General features: G+C 29.7%; 1 protein-coding gene and 1 long non-coding RNA gene across 6 annotated transcripts in view; one reads left to right on the top strand and one right to left on the bottom strand.

Moving 5' to 3' along the window:
• The window catches only part of LOC119683666, a 323964-nt gene extending 318331 nt beyond the window's left edge, over positions 1 to 5633 (bottom strand). The window contains exon 1 of one of the 2 annotated variants that reach the window (XM_038097471.1): positions 5542 to 5633. The gene's annotated coding sequence lies outside the window, so the exon portion shown is untranslated. The remainder of the gene's footprint in view (positions 1 to 5541) is intronic. The other variant, XM_038097470.1, reaches the window with a different exon arrangement.
• Positions 5634 to 9306: 3673 nt separating this feature from the next.
• Positions 9307 to 15303, top strand: LOC119683678. 4 transcript variants are annotated; one of them, XR_005252682.1, is made up of 4 exons: positions 9307 to 9581; positions 9652 to 9689; positions 14359 to 14589; positions 14652 to 15303. It is a non-coding gene; the product is annotated as an uncharacterized LOC119683678 (long non-coding RNA). The 4 variants fall into 4 exon arrangements; XR_005252680.1 differs by lacking the exons at positions 9307 to 9581; positions 9652 to 9689 and adding exons at positions 9837 to 10175; positions 10233 to 10418; XR_005252683.1 differs by lacking the exons at positions 9307 to 9581; positions 9652 to 9689; positions 14359 to 14589; positions 14652 to 15303 and adding exons at positions 9837 to 9972; positions 10074 to 10175; positions 10233 to 10462.
• Positions 15304 to 19791: the final 4488 nt, after the last annotated feature.

The raw sequence follows: 19791 nt of genomic DNA, 5'->3' as shown, positions 1-19791 counted from the left end.
TATTAGATTAGATTAGATTTTAAAAGGGTTGGGAAGTTGTCACCGCAGCCTTTGTGGATTATTGTGACACACCCAGTTTAGTTCCATAGATGAGTAGCAGTTTAGAACGCCATTATGTCATTTGGAGAGATGTTGCCTAATTCCGTTATAAGTGGATACGCAGTTGATAAGTACCGAAGTCTGAGTCTGGCGAGACTATCACAGTGACACAGAATATGTTCTGCTGTTTCTTCTTCTCCTTTACAAAGTCTGTAGCTATTTTCTCTAGTAATACCATTGACTTCGCAATGCTTAGTGAGAAACCCTGTGACAAGTCGGATACCACTTCTATTCAGCATTAATAGCTCCCTAGTTTTGACTTTGGATCGATTCGACATGGATGTTTTAGATTGTCTGCAGGCAATTCTATTATCCCAATCAGTATGTGCTGCTCTTTCTAGCCACTCATTAATTTTAAGTTTGAAAAGCTTTATGAATAACGCAGAATGGTTGTGGCCCAATATAATATAAGGCCGTGCCTTTTCTGGCTTGCTCATCGGCTTTCTCGTTTCCCTTAAATCCGCTGTACCCTGTGATCCTTAAATAGTGGACCCTTGTTAACCTGTATTAACCAATGGAGAACGCTTCCCTATTAAGAGTATAGTTCACAGAAAGTTAGAATATTCTGATTTTAGTCTAAACATACAAATTCACTGTGGAAAAATGATGCTAGCATTCTAACCTGTTGAACAGCACAACTTTATTGCACAATAGTTTAAAAACTTTGGTTATGTTCTACAATATCAACCATCGGTGATTTAGTGTCATAAGTGTCAAACCTTCTACGCTCTACGATGTCTAGCATCAGTACCTAATAGCCATCCGGTAAATGCAGATTGTTTTTGATTGAATGGACTTATCATTATTATCTTTCTATGTTTGGAAAAATCACTAAACGCAATTTAATCCATTTTGAAGACAATACCAATAACGTCGCCGAATGCAACATCCATTTATTACAATGAAAACACATATTGTCTAGGTACTAATCATTAGTTGTAAAATTATTTTACAATCAAGTATAATGATTAAAACTATTTTTGAAATAGCAGAGTTTGAACATAAGCACCTTATGCTACAAAATTTTTATTTTTAATAAGTTGAATTTTATACTGTCTGTGGTCTTTTGAAATGGTTTTTAATTTAATTATAAGTACATAGATTATTATACTACTATATAAGTACCGAATTTCACAATATAAAAGTCCACTCCCTACCACTTGCGGTATAAAAACTATTTAATGAATAAAAAAATTTCGAAAGACAACTTTGTCTGAAAACTCAATTATTTGAAGATAAATGATTTGTTGTTCTTATTCACTGCTATTAAAACCTTTATTCTTTAAAAACAAAACTTAATTAATGTTATTTTTTGTTCTTTTTGATTTTTCTTTATATCAATGTATTCTTTAGCCCTGTTTTCATACCGTTTGACCTATAGTGACCTTTTAGTGTTCATTCGTAATCAAAAAGACACAAAAAAGTTAAAGTCAGCCAAAAGAGAGTTAAAGAGATAAAAAGATGAAGTAACATTTTAATGTTATTATTACAATGCAAGATCAAAAACTTAAAGATCGTCAAAAATTTTAAGATCTGTAAAAATTTTAAATAGGCGAAAGTCGTGAACTTGTTGACGGTCATAAGAATTTTGAAGATGGTTAACGCAATGAACAAAACACACACACAACGAAAATTTTAAAAGACTTCTTTAAAGCAACTGCTTATTTCATTAAAACTTTGGTTTAATAGTTAAAAATCTGGGAATATAGTTGTCAAAAAACTCTTTACATAAGAAAAAACAAAATTTCATATTATTTGAGGAAGCTCTGCAACCTTAAGATCTATTGTACTTTCTAATTGTAATAGTTTTTAGATTGGAATAAAAACAAATTCAAAACTTATTTGATATTTTCAATCTAATTGAATTAATATTAGTTAAGATAAGACGACTTATTAGTAAAAGGAAGCTGCATCTAAACAGCAGTTTTCAAGCCTTATATCTGCTTAACTCCAGTACGAGCCCTTAAAACTCTCTAGGAATTGGTCATTATAAATACAGAAATCAATTTTGAATTTCTATAATTTCTGAACCCTTTGGAGTATAAATACCTAAATATTAGGCATCAAGTTGAAGAATTTTCACTTGATCTAAATAAAAATCAAAATTGATTTACTGATTAATATATGAGAAGGCAACTTCTGAGTGAAAAGTGTTTAATATAAAGATTTTTAAACTACAGTTTTTTTTAGAGAGATCGTTTTTGACAACCAGAATCTAAGTTAATACTAAATATCTGACGCGACTTTTTATTTTGTTCATTTCTTGGACCTATAAATTATTTTCAGCACTTATGTCGTTTAAATAAGAAACGATCTGTATGTTGAAGCAAGAATAACTGAAGCTAAAAATTAATCTGTAGTAGTATTAGTAGTATTTTAGCTTTATTTTACTTCATTTTAAATATGTTGTATTACATAAAAATTTATAAAAATTTTATTATATATATAAAGCTTACAGCTATGGCATTTTCGCGTCTGCCGGAATGAATCTGTGATACTACTCTATTTATTCCATATTGATGACTACATCATCATTTCACTTAATAGATATATAATAAAAATTTTTATTAAATACATAAAAATTTCTCTAATTAAGAAATTTACATAATTAGTAGAATATATAAACCTTTAATTTCTTTTAATTAATTAATATTATACATACACACTAAAAATTTATCTATTAATCATTTACCAAAAATTAATTATCGAATCTCACTAAATGAAATATCGAAATAGAAAATATTTTAAAAATATGCTTAAGCATTAAAATTTGTTGGGAATTGACTTTTATCTCCTGACATTTGCCTCATTAAAAAAATATTTATCATTTTACACCCTCTTTTATGTGATATTTTATGTAAAGCGAACGGCATCAATCGCACCGAATGTATTTTGGTCTTCTACTTGTAAGAAGTGCATATGTCACCCAATCGAATGCAGATACTTGTGCACCACGGCAACATACGATGAAGCTGCAATTTTTACTCTTTACCACATCGCACCGCCTCGAATATATTTTATGTTCATACCGAAAGTGATTATATTTTGACGTGATATGGCGACGATTGAATTGACATTTTATGGAGAATTATAGCCGTGACAGCGAGAGTACATATTTGGTTGAAATGTTTTTCATAAAAAAGGAAGAACTTACTACCGAATCGAACTAAATGTATACACTAGAGTATAGTACATGAAGTTTGTAATTTCGATACACTGAAACATCAACATCATTTAAACCATAACAAATAAATGAAGTCATTGAAGCTAGTTTCCTTTTGTTATGCAAATGCGATAAGTAATTGCAATAACCAACCTCCAGCAGAACCTTTGGGGACCAGTGCTCCACTAGTGATTAGGAGAGCTAATAATGATGCTAAATTAAAAATGCCTTCTTTTTTATCAACTCATATTCATCTTCTGAGGGCATTCAACATTTAATTTAAATTAATTACATTTTTTTAAATTTTAAACTTTTTTCAATTATACGAAAAAAAGGACGAAGTAAAACTTCACTCAGAACATCAACTTTTTTCATTTGAAAACACCACGAAAAAAAAATAAAATTTCCAATGGCAGGCGAACTTCGTTGGAGTTCGACCTTTACTCCTCTTAATGGCGGTCAGGCCATTGCGAGATACAAAATGGCAACATCCGCTCATGAAAATGTGCAATAAGAAAAGCCATTCAAGTTAATTAAACTTCCGTTGGTTTAAATAGTAAAACGGTGACAAAAAGTTGTGCGATAAAATGGTTAGATGGATGCGAAGAAATTCAGTTGGAAAACTCATTGAAAATACTTTAAAGCCTCTTTTCAACTTCTAATCAAAATTCATGAGTGCCTATATTTTCATTGAGTGGAAAATACATTAAGATTTATGATAACCAATTTTCAAATATATTCCCAAGCTGTTGTTAAAAGGATAGAACCTAATTGCGTACCTTACCCCAAAATAATTTTAATGAACCTACTCAGTGCCTTATAGGACTCAACAGAAATTCAAAATTTCTATAGTCCCATTCGTGGAATTCTCTGCCAAATTAACAAACTAAAACGGAACACAAAAGCAATTACCCGCTAGTTCATTGTGCCTCAGACAAATAAACTAGATTTCCAACTGTCAAGCCAACTCGAGCCATCCTAAGCACGCACTCCTCCATGCACATTCGAAACATACGGGGATTCACATGTTCACAAGTGCGAAAAGTTCATAAATTTTAAATGTAGCGATGGAACGTCTTTTCTGTGTGATTGTCATAACTTTATTACCGTTTCATAAATTTTAATATTTCATTTATACACTTGTTGTATGAGGAGATTTGTTGTGAAAACGTCAAACTATTAAAAAACTGAAAGTATCTCATGCTTTTTCGTTGTTCATTGCGTTTGTCATTGAAAAGGATGAGTTCAAATTGAGTGCTTGGAATTTTTGTTTAATGGTTTTTGTTTTTGAAATCGTAGAATTTATTTTAATTATGACATCCCTTCCGCAAAGTAAAAAACTTTTTTAACCCTTAACAAAATTTATAATTATTTACTTATTTTCGTTCTTGAAAAAATACTTTATTTATATGTTAACTTGATTTAAAGTCTATATAACAATTTTTAATGACATGTTAAATCTGTTCTACAACTCTCCTACAACGATTCACTGACAATTTTGGTTTATTGTTTCTAGATATTGTACTAGATAAAATATTAGAAGCATCATGAGATGAACTGTGCGCTTTTCCAGATACCTTTGCATTATTGTTCCAACTTCTAGAGAGGCTTAATTTCTAGGGCGGCCTAAAAATTTGTAATGGAAATTTTTAAGATCATGAATAACGGATATGGGATTGCATTTCTTCCTTCAATTCGATTGCAAACCGTAGTTAGAAAATGTTTGATCAATAACGAAACTCGAAAGTACCACAACAAAAAAACGCGGACCAGCGGAAGGCATTTTTTTTTTAGAATCAGTTAAACTAGATATGGACCCACAGTTATATTATGAACTACCAAATAACTTCTCACATTCAGTACAAACTAAACAGAAATTCAATTTTATGGAATTTAAACATGAAAAATTACCACTATAATCCAGTCAATTATTAAGAGTTTCTTAAAGTAATGTTTGAGTCTAGCGAAACGGGGCAATTATGACTATGGCACCATCTGATTGAATGATTATTTCTCAACAATTGGTTAATTAGTTTTATATAAATAATTCCCAACAATTTATCATTTTTATCAATATTGTAATGATCTTAGCTTTTTCATTTGTTATTAAGATTTGAAAGACCTTAGCTATATAGTTATAAGAAACTAAAGAAAAGTGCTTGAAGTAAGCAATTAGCGCTATTATATTGTCTGTAGTTAGAATTTGCAAATGAATTGGCTATTTAAAGTAAGTTATTATGCATTTATATAATAATTTATAATAAAATATTTATACATACCTATTTATATAATTCGCACCTTTTCAGTAACGAAATTACTATCTGATTTATACGCCATTTCGATGCCTAACTGTGTAGTTCGAAAAGAACATTTGATTGGATAGCAGTTGATTGTATTTTTCAAGAGATTTATGCTATAAATATTAACACAATATCCAAAAAATATTTCAAGGCTTGTGATTTCGAGATTGAATGGGTTATGAATTCACCGATAGGTAGACAGTGTCAAAATATCTGTATTGACAACATTTCTATTGCTAGAGAGCACCTATTTTACAACAGATTTAAGTAAAATTGTTTTATCCATTACGCTATATCCCGATATATGTATGTAGCTAATTTCTCGAGATATTGAAGTATAACGTTATTTCCTTTTTCATTGATTACCTTTATAAAAATTAAACACACCAACTGGTATCAACAAGTAGGTCAAATCTTGATGACTGGAGAAATAAACTATGTAGAATTATAGTGTAGTAGAAAAATTAGTTTCTTATCACTTAACTTCACTTAAGTTCATTTACGAATCGGAGCACCCAAAAAATACACATCGTGCCTTGTTTTGTGGTGGAAGTAATCACGTTGTCAGAAAGGATTACTGTAGTAAAATCTGCTACTTCTATGTCCAAAGCATTTAACCAGTTTATATAGATATTCATTGATTTAATTGCACAAAGTTATGATTTTCTGACTATTGCACAACCGCATTTATTATAAATCTGATTTTTTTTGAACTGTTCTAGAGTTGATACACGTGGGTGATGGAAAGTATCAGTGAAATAACATTGTCTTTGGGAACACTATACATTAACTTCATAGTCTTTAATATCTTAATTAAATAATAATGTGACATAATAAATTATAGGCTCACAATTAATCATTAACGCAAATTTAAACCGTTTATTCGCTTTAAAGTATTGACTTTTGGTACTGAAAATTATATTTCTCCCAACTTTAACATCTCTAACATAATTATTTTTGATAATTATTATGTAAATGGAAAAATATTTTTAGTAGGGGTAATACTCAAAATCAACCGGTAAAAAGCTTACAAAACGCGAATAACTTCATCAAAACAAATAAAATGTAAATAAAACGATTTTAATGCGTACATTAATTCCAAATTCAGAAAACATTGCAATTCTGTTGAAGAGTAAAATTAAACAAAACAAATATGAAACGAATTGAGAATTGAAACACACTCAAAATGAAACTGAATACAATTTTCGGTTGTTTGTGTATGGAGAGAAATTTGTGTAATCAATTCTGAGAAAAGCACAATAGAGAAAAATCCACTTATGATTATTTACAGAACTTGAACTATTGATTGAACCGCTGGTTTCAATCTTGAATTAAAAATAATTTGTTAAATTAGACAGTTTAATTTTAATTAAATTTTATTACGATTTATTTTATTTGTGATTTAATATCAAATTCAATTATGACCGAATTCTTTGATATATATAATTAAAGACCAGAAACAATTAAAAGCATATATTACACAAACGAGAAAATGTAAATTAAATGCTTTATTTACTTTATTTAAATTATATTGTATTTCACAAGCACTTGATAGGTTTAAAGTCTGCAGTCCTCATAACCTCCTTGCAGATCAACTGTTGTTTAAAAGGCTTACACTTATTTTATTGAATTAAATTTTTCTTAGCATTTTTGCTTCATTTATGCAAGACCAATGTTTAAATCAAAGAAAACCATGGTTAAAATAGACAGATCTTTAATGATGCAGCAGATATAAATGATTGAGATTGGACCACTGTCGTCACAAATAAGGATCTTCTCTCATTCTAATACAGTCGAAGACACTTTGTGAATTAAGCAATTTAATAGATAATGAATAGATGATGAAAAATTCTTTATTTTTTGAAATATACAATAGTCACAGAATAATATTTATTCAATATATATTTGTATATCTTATTTATGTATATTATAGCTATATAGAAATTATAAATACTTGTAGTTTCAGTTTCTTAAATTAAATGCAGTTAAATAAGTGTAAGCTCCTTAAATTATTATTCTACAGTCAATTATTTACACTCTAAATAACTAATGGAAATGTGTTGAATTATGAAGATGAAAGAATACTAATTTTCTTGGCTTTCATAGAAGATATGACAGTACATTTGTCAGAGTAATGAGCTTTCACTATACATTTAATAGTAACTAGACACTGGAGAGTAGATCCAATCCTTTTTTTTTTTGACACTAATTTAATAAACTTAATGTGATAACTATGGAGTATAATTGAGCAACACTCATTTCAGTTAGTAAGTAAATCCCAGGCAATCAGGCGAATTGACAGGAACTACATCGAATTATTTCAAGATGAAGAATGTGTATGGTTTTATGACCCTAGTTTTTTTGAAGAATATATTATTATATTTGAAAGTATTACTCAAGGTTTAATGAAATATAAATATTTTAATGGAAGGCATGCAATCACTGATTGCATATATATATATTATATTTATAATATATCAATAACAACTTCTTTTTTTTTCTCGATGTAACGATATTTTGACACATCGTCCCACTGCGTCATACGCTCTTCTGATTTACACGTGCTGCTACAATTAAATCGAAGTTAAGCATACAAAGTGAACATTTGAATGTAAACTGCCTTTGCTTTCTGTTTACTTATCCTTTTATAAAAAGCGATAAGTCCTTCATCGCTATTTGCAATTTTATTTGTTTAGTTTGCTTTTATGTAACCTGCTGATATGTCAAATTGCAGCTGAGCAAGGACAAATATTTGCTCTTTTTTTAGTGTTAGAGTTAAACCATCTTAATTTTTACATCTGATTTTTGAAAATTTTTTTAATCATTTATATGCAAATATTATTCTTCATTAAAATGATTATACTATCTCTTCTTAATCCTACATTCAGACTATCATTTTTCATACAAAATCCACACAAAAATATGCTATTGAGGTTCAACAATGAATAAAGTGTAAGTGTAAACACTATAATATTAAAATAATAACATTTAATATAATTCATCGTATGTTTCTGCAATTTTTAATCTATGGATCGAAATTACCAACTGATAACAATTACAACCGTTCTCCTATCAATTACTTTGGACTAATCAGTAGAGTTAACCTTTACAAGAAAATACTTTTCTATTCAAAGTAATAGCAACCAGATTTAATAATTCATATAGTAATTACTAATATTATGTGTTTCCGGAGTGATTCTGCTGGAATGAACGTACTGTGAGTAATTCACTTTAAATCTAGAAAACTTATTAAAGCTCTGTCGCTCTTAATACAGCATCTGTCTTACTCTTCTGATGATTATGAAGTATTGTGTTCGGTTGGCATTGGAAACATTACGTATACAATAACATACATGCATGATAGATTCATTCTGGACATTTGTAATATATTTCCATAATTCTGAACTCTTCAGTACTTTTGGTCGTCCACGGGAGGAGTATGAAGCTTGATTAATCATCACATTCAAAGATTTGGTGACTATCACAGAATCTGCCAAACCAAAAGTAAATCTGTCCGTGAGACATACTTTTTTAACATTTTCTTAAGTCGTAAAACAGTAAGTATGGGGCAACTAATATTTTAAGATCTGGAAAAGAATGTTTATATACTTATTATAGTAGCACAAAGGCAAATCCCCATAGTATCCAAAGTTTTAAAAATTTTCAATCTAGTTAGTTATTAAAAAAAAGTGAAATTCTTTACTTTATTTTAAATTTAATTTATTTCAGTTAAAATAAATTTTGTTTAGAATAAGTTACTCAAAATTATAAATTTAAGATATTCAAAAATGTAAAAATAGAAGAAGAATACAGGGACTAAGAGAAAGTTTCTGAAAAAGAACTTTCTTATATTAAAATACTTAAAAAGTTGATGGTATAATGTATACTATAAGACTAATTAAAAATAACGCACACAACTATTCCTTAATTTAAAACTTAAAATATGTGGTTTGTATTATATATAAAATAAAGTGCTTGCAAAGAGATTAGAATTTTCATGCTTGGAGAATTGCGTCATGGTAAGTTTTTGAACTTCTCAAGACATATTCGAATCCATTATTAAACTATTTTTTCGACTTCTCTTTTTAGTTCAATTGGATTTGAAATAATCTGAACATGTCGTATGTGTGAGTCTTCCTAATATTGTTCCTACAGTCCATATGACGTATTTTAAATATTTTAAAATATTTTTACTAATATTCTAAAATTTTTTATTTTTGATAATCCAAGATTTCCAAGATTTTCAATAAGTGTTCTTTTCGTTGAAGAAAAATTTATTTTATTTACCTGATATGACTTTATTGAGATATTAATCTTGATTGGTATCTATCTCTCTCTAATTCGTACGTATTTGGTTTGGTGAAAATTTACACTTATGTGATTAATTATCATTTACTTAGGATTTTACAGGTAATACAATTACCAGACTCCTTGATGAGCTCTTGTATTAAAATCATTTTATTATTTTATTTAATAATACACCTAGACGACGTACTTTCTTTTTTTGTTAGACTTTTGTAGAGTTTTACTGGCAAAAAAATTATTTACTATCTCTGTGGGACTCAATCGTACTAAAAGCGTATTATCTTAGAGGATAATTTTAAAACTATTAGGTGTATATTACTTCAAATGTTTTTAGATTAAATAATTAATATGTATTCTAAGTGTAGATTTGAAATCTAAGTAGTGAATGCTGAAAGGAGAAGACTAAAAGTAACAGTTCAGAGATTCGTTGACTTTTCCCTGATATAATTAGATGAAACTGAGGGAGAGAAGAACCAAGTGTAACTTTAAACCCTGAATTGTCGTTTTAGGAGTGTGATATCACTCCTATTTTCCGAATTTGTGCTTAAGCGGTAACATAACTTGTTGCTTATAAAAATTTTCGTATATTTTAATATTGCGTTATAATGTTTAATTAGTAAATAAAATGTCTATTAAACACAAGCGCAGTATTTAATTTCAAATGATTTATAAAATGAGATATATTTCTTATTTATTGATTCCTTTTATTTCCTGATAACTGATAACTTTAAAAACACAGATATGGGTAACATGAGAGTTTGAGTTTCTAATTATACGGTAACGCAATGGGTCTGTAGGCCTAATTGGATACCTTACGATCACCGATATAACTTAAGCATAACCACCTCACATGAAAGTTTGTTTGGCAGTACACATCCATCGACTACTCTAGTTATTGGTAATGACCTTCCAACAAATTTAGTGGTTTACTATTCAAATTTTGAGAATATATCCGTAAATACATAAGCTTTTTCAGAAATTAAATAAATTATCAATTTATGTGACAATTATATTATTTTCTAAACCTTATCATTAAACCTGTACTTTAATGTACAGACAGGTTCATTAAAATCCGAAACAAAGGACTAGCTTCTCAAATCTTTCTGAGCAGCTACTGAACTGTATGGTGTAAAACCGATATAAACCGATATATAAGACACAGTTCAGGACCTGAACTTCAAGTCCGGAGCCTTGACTTACATTTTCTTCCAAATAAAAGCAGTGGAATTCAATGGTTCCGTGTTTTTATTAGGTTTCTGAGTACTTTTTAAAAAATAGAGAGTACTACTTATTAAATGTCTGTAAAAAATTGAAGTCAATATATTATTCACGAAATGAAAAAATTGTCAATATTCGTTGTTTAAGCAACTATTCTTAGTGCTTTTGTATTCATATTATTATAAAACATTTTATTAGAATATAGATAATTCACCTTATAATGTAGATATAGTAGACCTTGATGTCACTAATCATGACTATTTTGAGGCATAGTTCATAGGAGTATATGCAATACTCCCATTTAAATTTCATATATTTCCTATATAGGGAAATCAAGACAATGTCTCAGTCCAAAAACTGGGATATGGGTATCGATTCTTCTGGTTCACATGAAGAATTTACATGCATTACAAAATAGTTTCGTTAAGGTAACTATGATGTAAACGTATTGAATCTTTTTAATACTATATACTAAGTGAAAGGTTTAATCAAAGAATTGTTTTTTGTTATCTATTGATATTTTCTCGACTTCTGAAGACTTAATTGACTTTTCGTTTCACATAATAAGAGCTACATCGAGTATCTGTCATCAACTTCTTAAACGTATTGTATATTTCCAATACTATGTACTAAGCGAATGGCGTAGTCGAAAAACTGCTTCTTTGTTGTCTATTGATATATTTTCAACTTTTGTAGGCCTAAATTACTCTCATCTCACATGGTAGGACTTGCATCCGGTACCTGTTATCAACTTCTTAATATTTATATCTAGTAGGAAATCGTGAAAGTACTTTTAAACACAAATACATTCTTGAGGAAATATAAGTAATGTAATAAATGTTTATTCTCAACACTTTTATTGACAACTTATTATTTTGTGATATTTGTATCAATGTCAAAATTATATATAAATTTATATATAAATTAATTGGACAGCAGATGTGAAACCCGTAATTCCAATGTAGGCCTCCAAACAGTTTGTCCTTTTATCAGTTTTTTAGATTTTCATTGATGTTTGAACTGCTGTTCAAAACATTTGAAGTTTTATTCAATAAACAAATATTTTTCCATATATATTACTTTTAGATAACAAAACTCACTGCTTACAGGAAGAACCAAATGCGTAATCAAACAAAAATTGAGTGGAAGTAGAAATGTATATTTAACCATCGAAGGTTAGCCGAATGATAATTTAGTTAGGAAAAGTATATATGATAAGTAAAATAACAATTGACCAAACATATAATTATGTTTTATGCTACTACTGTAATAGTAGATATTTACATATTTTTTTAATCTGTTATGTCCATTTGACTAATATTTAAGAATAGTCAGTGAAAGATGCGATTTTGTTAGTTAAGTGTAGGTGTTTTAAATAGAATGAAGAGTATTATGCATTTTATTTATTTAATAGTAGGAATGATACTTTATAGTATCAGTATGAGCTACATCGCGATATCGACATATAGTTAAGCATATGAAACTTCAACGGAAATGGTCTGGCTAGAAAGATATTTGATTCGGTACTTGCAGGTGAAAAATGCGTTAGAGGGTCGCCCACATGACTAACAACATCCTCATATTGCGCTTGGTACTACCAACTGGTGATAGCAAGCCACTCATCAGTCTGGCTGGTAAAGCTCATGACTACTCATGCAATAATTTTGTAATGGCTAGCAAAGCAAATAAGCAAGTATGTTTAATACTTCGGTCTACCATTATAATACCGCATCAAAGCCCTACGATAAGTAGTGATGTGAACCTAGCTCTGAAGTAAATTTGTGTTTAGAAAATCTAAGAGTAATCAATAACCGCATGGGGCGGTACGCAGATCTTAGATCAATCATTCAAATCACTCAAATTAGTCAGTGAGATGGGCGGGACTCTGCAGAATCTCCCAGCTATCATAGAGTAAAAGTGCCCAGATGCAATAACTCGGAAAAGACTTAACATATAAAAGGCTAAATAGGTATTAGTGTCATGATTTTTAAAGTTCTGTAAGTACATAGACAACAAATATAGATTGTATATACGATCTTTTATAACAATTGGTCAAAATTCGTGAATGAACTGCCGATTTGCAAAAGTATTAATTTTTCAACAACATAATCCATTTGTTCTAACCTTCAGCTTTTGAAAGATGTTTACTTATTAAACGATTTTAAATGAAGAAGTAAGCGCTACCGTGAAAAGATATTTACAAACTTTTCAGAAAACTTTCACAGAGATAGAACTTCCGCAGAAAAAACTTTCATATACTATTCGATTTTAATTGAATTACCATGCATTGTTGTAGAAAGATATTTACAAAGCATTCGAAAGCCCTTCACACAGATAGGATTCATACATCAGACTATGGTTGGAATAACTGTGTTGAGATTGAGGTGGATTATATTAAAAAAAACGTGACTTTTGCACCAAAACCTTGGTTTTTTATTTCCATTTCGCGAACTTATTGAACAATCCAGTATGTGGTATCCAGTATTTTGATTAAATTTTTCCTTAACAAAAGACATTTAGCAACTTCATCCCAGCCTTAGTACCTATGTGCCAGCTGATTTTCTCACATGATTCACGTTTACTAGTTTAAGTTACGTGAGTACTTAATAATTGCGTGACATAAATTGCATAAAATAATAACTTGTTTAAAAATTCTTATAATTTGGTAGAAAAAAAAAAATAAAAGTAATAAATTTCACTTTTTACCAAAACAAAAATAATCTGACTGAAACCTACACAAAGTCGATGAACTTGACTTGCATTTTTATTTTATTGTGTCTGTCTGCCTGTCTGCACTGCATTCATCTCGGAGTGAATTCATTGCATTACCATGATTCCCAGGATAATGGCGGGTAATACGAAAAAAGCATGCTTTATGGGTTAAAAGTTACATGCACGTAAAATGCGTAGGAAAAGTAAATATTTATTTAAAAGTAAAGGGAAGGCGTACAAGTAAGTGAACCTTTTGTAGGTGAAAAATGCTAAGATTCAACAAAATCGTATGCTTAAAAAAGTTATCCAAAATTATATTAAAAAATTACTGCAAATTCATTTTTCTTAGTTAAAATTTTATTTAACATAATAATATGTATGTATATATATTGTTATAAATCTACCTTTAAGTGCACATATGTTCTGCTATATGTGAAGCTACGGGTATTTACATACTGACAAATATCTGTGCCCATATTCCTATTTCATATAATGAGCACATTTTTTATTTGCACGTTTTCAGATTCATTCATTTTCAGATATTTTTTCTTTTTATGGTAGATGAATTGCAGTTCTGCGGTTGATTCAAGGCAAACAGAGGTTCGAAGACGTACACGTTTCGTATTGTAAATCGCTCTATACACAAAGTTTCATGTTCATAAGTGGATTTCTGCAGACAAGCAGTCGCCAACGTAAATAAAAAGCGAAATAAATATTTGCACAATTTAAACATTTGCGAAACACTGAGGCATTAAAACTTACCATAACCATTTACCATTTAAAAATGTCTATGTAAGTATAAAGTTGAACATGGATATATAACAAAAATTAATTTCAATAAAATAAAATTTTAGAAAAAGTTTAAACTTTAATATATATGAAATGAAGAGTTCATCAATATGCTATTAGCCTAATAGTTTCTAATGGAGGCTTCTTTCAGTGTGAAAAGGTTGAACATTCCATCCAAACAGGTGTCATAGCTGGACACTGTCTTATAAAATCACAATCCTCAAAAATGAATGAATATATCTAATACCTATTGCAGCTGTCGTAGTAACGAGAAGGAAGAAAAATCCATCATAAAATCTACTGTGTTCCTGCTCAGCGTGTAGCAAAAAGTTAATGACTATTTTAAGTCGCTATCAATTGGAATATATGTATTACTTTCGTGAGCAGGTTGACAATATAATACAAGTTTACCAGATCTTGTGACATGATCAAAATAATTCAAAAAGTACCAAGAAATTTTATTAGGTGTGCTACAGATATTATGCGGTTTCCTGATGGGTTCGTTCATTATAGGTTTTCAATTAATGGTAGTCAATAATCACTCCTACTTATCAGAAAATTTTATTTTTCAATGGCTGAATAACATCTAAAGCCACTATGTATTATTATTATAATTACGGGATGTGACAATGCTACCATCGGATCTATTGTACCTTCTTCTGGGTTTAGAGAAGATCTCTAAGCCCTGTTGCGTCAATAAAAGTAGTATAGAACCTACTTTACAGAGTTTTATTGTCTCTTCCATAAAAATATACATTCCCAGGAGCCAATTCCGTATGTACATTATCGCAGGGCATTTTAACAGCACATGTGTGGGTGACTCCTCATTCTCTTCACAGAATCAACAATTTGCATCCGTATATATACTCAGTCTCGTAAGGTGGTATTTTAGTTTTCAGTGCCCTGTTAGGACTCCTGGGATGATTCCAAATTTTTCTTTTGATAAATTCATACAATCCTGGTATCTGTTATTGTTATAGGCACCAATAAGTGATTCAGATTGTTTTAATCTTGGTATATTATCCCAGTAATCCTTTTAATTCTGGTTCTCCTTTATTTTTATGAGAGAAAGGAGCGTACTATGTCCTAGTCTACGTAAAGGTTCCGGCTCCAACATCGGTGTGTCTGCTCCTAGTTTATCTGTGTATTTGTTTTCGCGAACACCAGTATGTCTCGGTACCAAAAGAATCGACACCTAATTTGATTCGTCAAGCAGATTTAGCTTATCAAGGCAGTATTGCACCAGTCTTGAGATCACCTGATGCGAGTTTAGTGCTTTAATCGCCGCTTGGTTGCCTGTCAGTATTGCGATATTTTTACCCTGGTAATTCCGTTCAATATTGATGAGTACGCACTTTAAACTTGCGTAAATTTTTTGCTTGGAAGATGCTAGTATTTTTTTCCAGCGCTTCCCAAGCCAGTATATAAGACTTTAACAGACTAATATCATATTTCAAGAATTATATGTAGAAAGAATCAAAGATCTCAAAACCATTAAGATCCATTTTATTCACAAATACCTACACATCTAATGTTTTCAGTGATTAATTGACAATACAATATTTGATCATAACTAAATAAAATCAAATCGATCAAATTAACTTGATCTTGAAAATTATTTTCTTTTTAAAGAAACATTTTCTTGTTTACGAATCTTTCCATAACAATATGAGTTTTTTGTTTTACCAGCTTTACCTGCTAGCCATTCGTTTTTATTCAGAATTAAGGTAGTAGATCCTAATATAATCAATTGTCATTAAACGATTCAAAAATTTTTGTAACCTTTTTAAGTCCTTCAGACCCTTCTCTGCAAATGTAGAATTCAAAAATATTTTTGTAGTATTTTTATCGAATGCGATAGCTATTTTGCACAAAATAGTTTTTGACACCAAAAACTTGAAATAAAATATTTTTCACTGTACCCAAAAAATGGTAAAATCTTATACTAACTCTTTTAAACTCTGGGTCTATCAATAATCTTCCAAAATCTTAAACTATATTTTTTTAAGTGCAAGTTTTGGTATTGCAGCTTATACACTTCCTTCACGCGTATTGTCCTTTAAGCTCCGGGTAATTGCATAGGTCTGCGTGAAATACTAATCGCCTATATAACCCTACATCTGAGTTTTAATCATCTGTTATCATTCTTGTTAATATGTGCTTAGTAAAAAGCACAAGCTACCCCCACATCTTTCTCCTTCTCTTTAAATTGGTTGGTGAAATCTGTTTCTTATAACTGCCAGAATATAACAGGTTATATGATAGAGTATATACCTAGCAATCCTTTGCCAGTCTAATCTTTATCCTTTATTATTGCCTCCACGCTTCGGGTTAGATAAATGTAGTTTTCAAATAGTTAAGCGAATTAACTTCTATTTGTGCAATTAATTATAGGACTTACGTTGTCAGCATCCTGATCTTTACGATCCAAAGCCAAAACTTTTTGCTAAAAGTTGGTTTCAATACATTAAAATTTTATAAGATGGCTTTTTATAACATTGCTCATATTATTATCTCTATGCAAATTATTAGCAATGCATGTTAGTAATCAAAATTTGGATGATTAAGATTGTTTTAAAATCGGAATAAAATTAAAAATGTTAAGTTTTCTAATCTTGTAATATGTATAAGCAGGTAAATAGCTTTAACTGCTCAACTGCTTATTCTTTTCAGATGGCTAAGAATGATTAGCCATCTGAAGATGGATTAGCCATATGAATAAAGATTCTAATGTTAATTTTTTCTTTTTGAAAGTGACGCGGCTTATGACTAAAAGAAACTATTTAAAACTTAAAATAGTTCGAATACAAATAAAAAGACAACAACAAAAATTTTAGTTAATTAATTGAAATTTGGCTGGCCATACAATGCTGTTTACTTGGCAATGCTTGAAGCATCGTTGTATAGTCAGCTAAATTTCCATAAAATCACTAAAATTTTTGTTGTTGTCTCTCCATTTTTATTTTAACCCTTCTATATTTAAATTTTTTTTTTCGGATCATGTACCTCATACTATCTTCATATTCATGTATTTTTAACATGCCACAATATTTAATCATTCCCCATACGTCGAATTTGCTGAAAACTAAACCGACCTCTCGAGTCTAACCTGACTTACTAGTATGAAATATCGGCCATTAATACCTTAAGATGTACCTTAAGATTATAATCTTATAAAAATTGATTACTCCTTTTTGTTAAAATTATATTATTACAATTGAATATATTTATACGTATTAAATAGAATATGTTGAGCTAATGTTAAATTTTATTAGAAGCACCTAGCTTGCTTAAAGAATGATACTTAATTCAATTATATGACTGACTGCTGTGAATTTATTCGAAGTGGATACATACGAGTAGATTATTGCAGTATTAGAACTACTAAGTTTTATTAGAATTCAACTGCCTTCATCGTAGTTTTCTAGTTCTTTCGTATTCATATTCATTTTATTTCGTATTCACTGCGCAGACAGTTGCAATTTATTGCCAGACAAAAGCGATCATTCAAATCGATTCAAAGGTCTCCAATTGCAAATTATGTAAATAGGTGACTCCATTGAGTGGCGGATGAATAAGCGTTTTCGTGTTTACTGTCAGTACAAATAAATGCATTAGAGCTGTGAAAACATTTACCGCTTTTATAAGATTCTCCTTTTTTTGTTGTAATTTCATATATCAAAACACTTCGAGCTTGTCAGACGTCGTCAATTTGTCCGAAAATGCTTAGGACCCAAACATTCATAAAAGCATTGTAGGCGGTACAGAAGTGCGTATTAAGTTTTTATTTATTTAGATTTTATTTTATGAGTAAATGAGTAAGATTTGTATTTGCGTTTCAAATAAATAAAATAATTTACCCAAGTTTATTAGTACCTATATAGCAAAATACATGAAGACTATGTTTCATTAGCTTAATAACTATTGAGTTTAAAAATATTCTGTCACAATTGAAAAAGTACATACAGATTGGTCTTTGATTGGAAATTACGCCCACATCCATAAATCAAAAGCGAAATGGATTCTGTGACAACTTATTTCCCGTCTTGAATGACTCAATCCATATTGAATGCAGTCATTTCTTTGAAGTGCCATTCATTACAGTTGCAGCTTTTCTTCATAAAGAACATCTTTCAAGCACTATGAAGTTGTAATTTAGAAACCATTAGAAATGGTTGAGGTAGGACTCTAACAATATTACGAAAACGATATTTGTTCAAAAAATATTTAAAACTATTATTAAAATTATTTAATTTTTGTTAAAATTATGCATTAGAGCAATGCAATTTTACATACTCACCTGCGAGTTACCAAAGTTAATTAAAAATTTCTATTAACAATAAAAACTTGAGACCGATTTATTTCTCTTCCTTGGTTGGGTGTTTGGTGCTTTGTACGTAAAGTTTGGTTGCATAAAATTGCTCAGGAAGCGCAACAACCTTTTTAGACGTGCGTTGAACTTTAGGTGCCTTCATTGTGTCTGAAAGTGTATCTGAAAGTGTGTCTCAGTAGCTGAAATTTATGTGAACACGGCAGATTTAACTGAGATACTTAATGTGAAATAAAGCGTATTTCTTTTTGGTCGCTCGCTTAAATTACCACGATTTTTCTTCTGTTCACAAAAATCTTTTCTACTCAATCTAATTCCCACATGTGAATAGTTGCCTTAACTGATTTTAATTCACTTTTAATGTTTGTAGATACTCGTATTATTGTAGTTTGCCTTAATAGATGAAGAGATTTCAGTTACGAATATCTCGTAAATTGCTAAATGTTATTTTATGCACGATTAAGAGGTGAAACTCACAAAAAAAAACTCAAAAAAAAATTACGTGAGTATAATTAAATTTATTTTTAGTTTAGTATTAAGTATTTGCGAAATTTATAATTAACTCATAAATTTATTCAAAAAATAAATATATTTCAAACTTTGTTAAGGTGTTCATGTCTGATTTAATGCAAAAAAAAATTAGGAAATACATATTTTATTCATTATCCAAATTAATACATACTTTTTCCATTACAACAGCTCAACACGAAGTATCATATTTTATACATAATGTACAAGGCACATCCCAAAGTAAACACGATATTTTTATAATAGTAATCCGTAGTGAGACTATCTCTGAACAATTACAATACATTCATCGGTAAGTTAATCTCTTACAGATTTGTTTTTTTATTATTTTATTCAATTGCTCCTAA

The sequence above is a fragment of the Teleopsis dalmanni genome, chromosome 2 (assembly GCF_002237135.1).
Source record: "Teleopsis dalmanni isolate 2A chromosome 2, ASM223713v2, whole genome shotgun sequence".
Taxonomy (NCBI): domain Eukaryota; kingdom Metazoa; phylum Arthropoda; class Insecta; order Diptera; family Diopsidae; genus Teleopsis; species Teleopsis dalmanni.
This window is presented reverse-complemented; position numbering and strand designations above follow the sequence as displayed.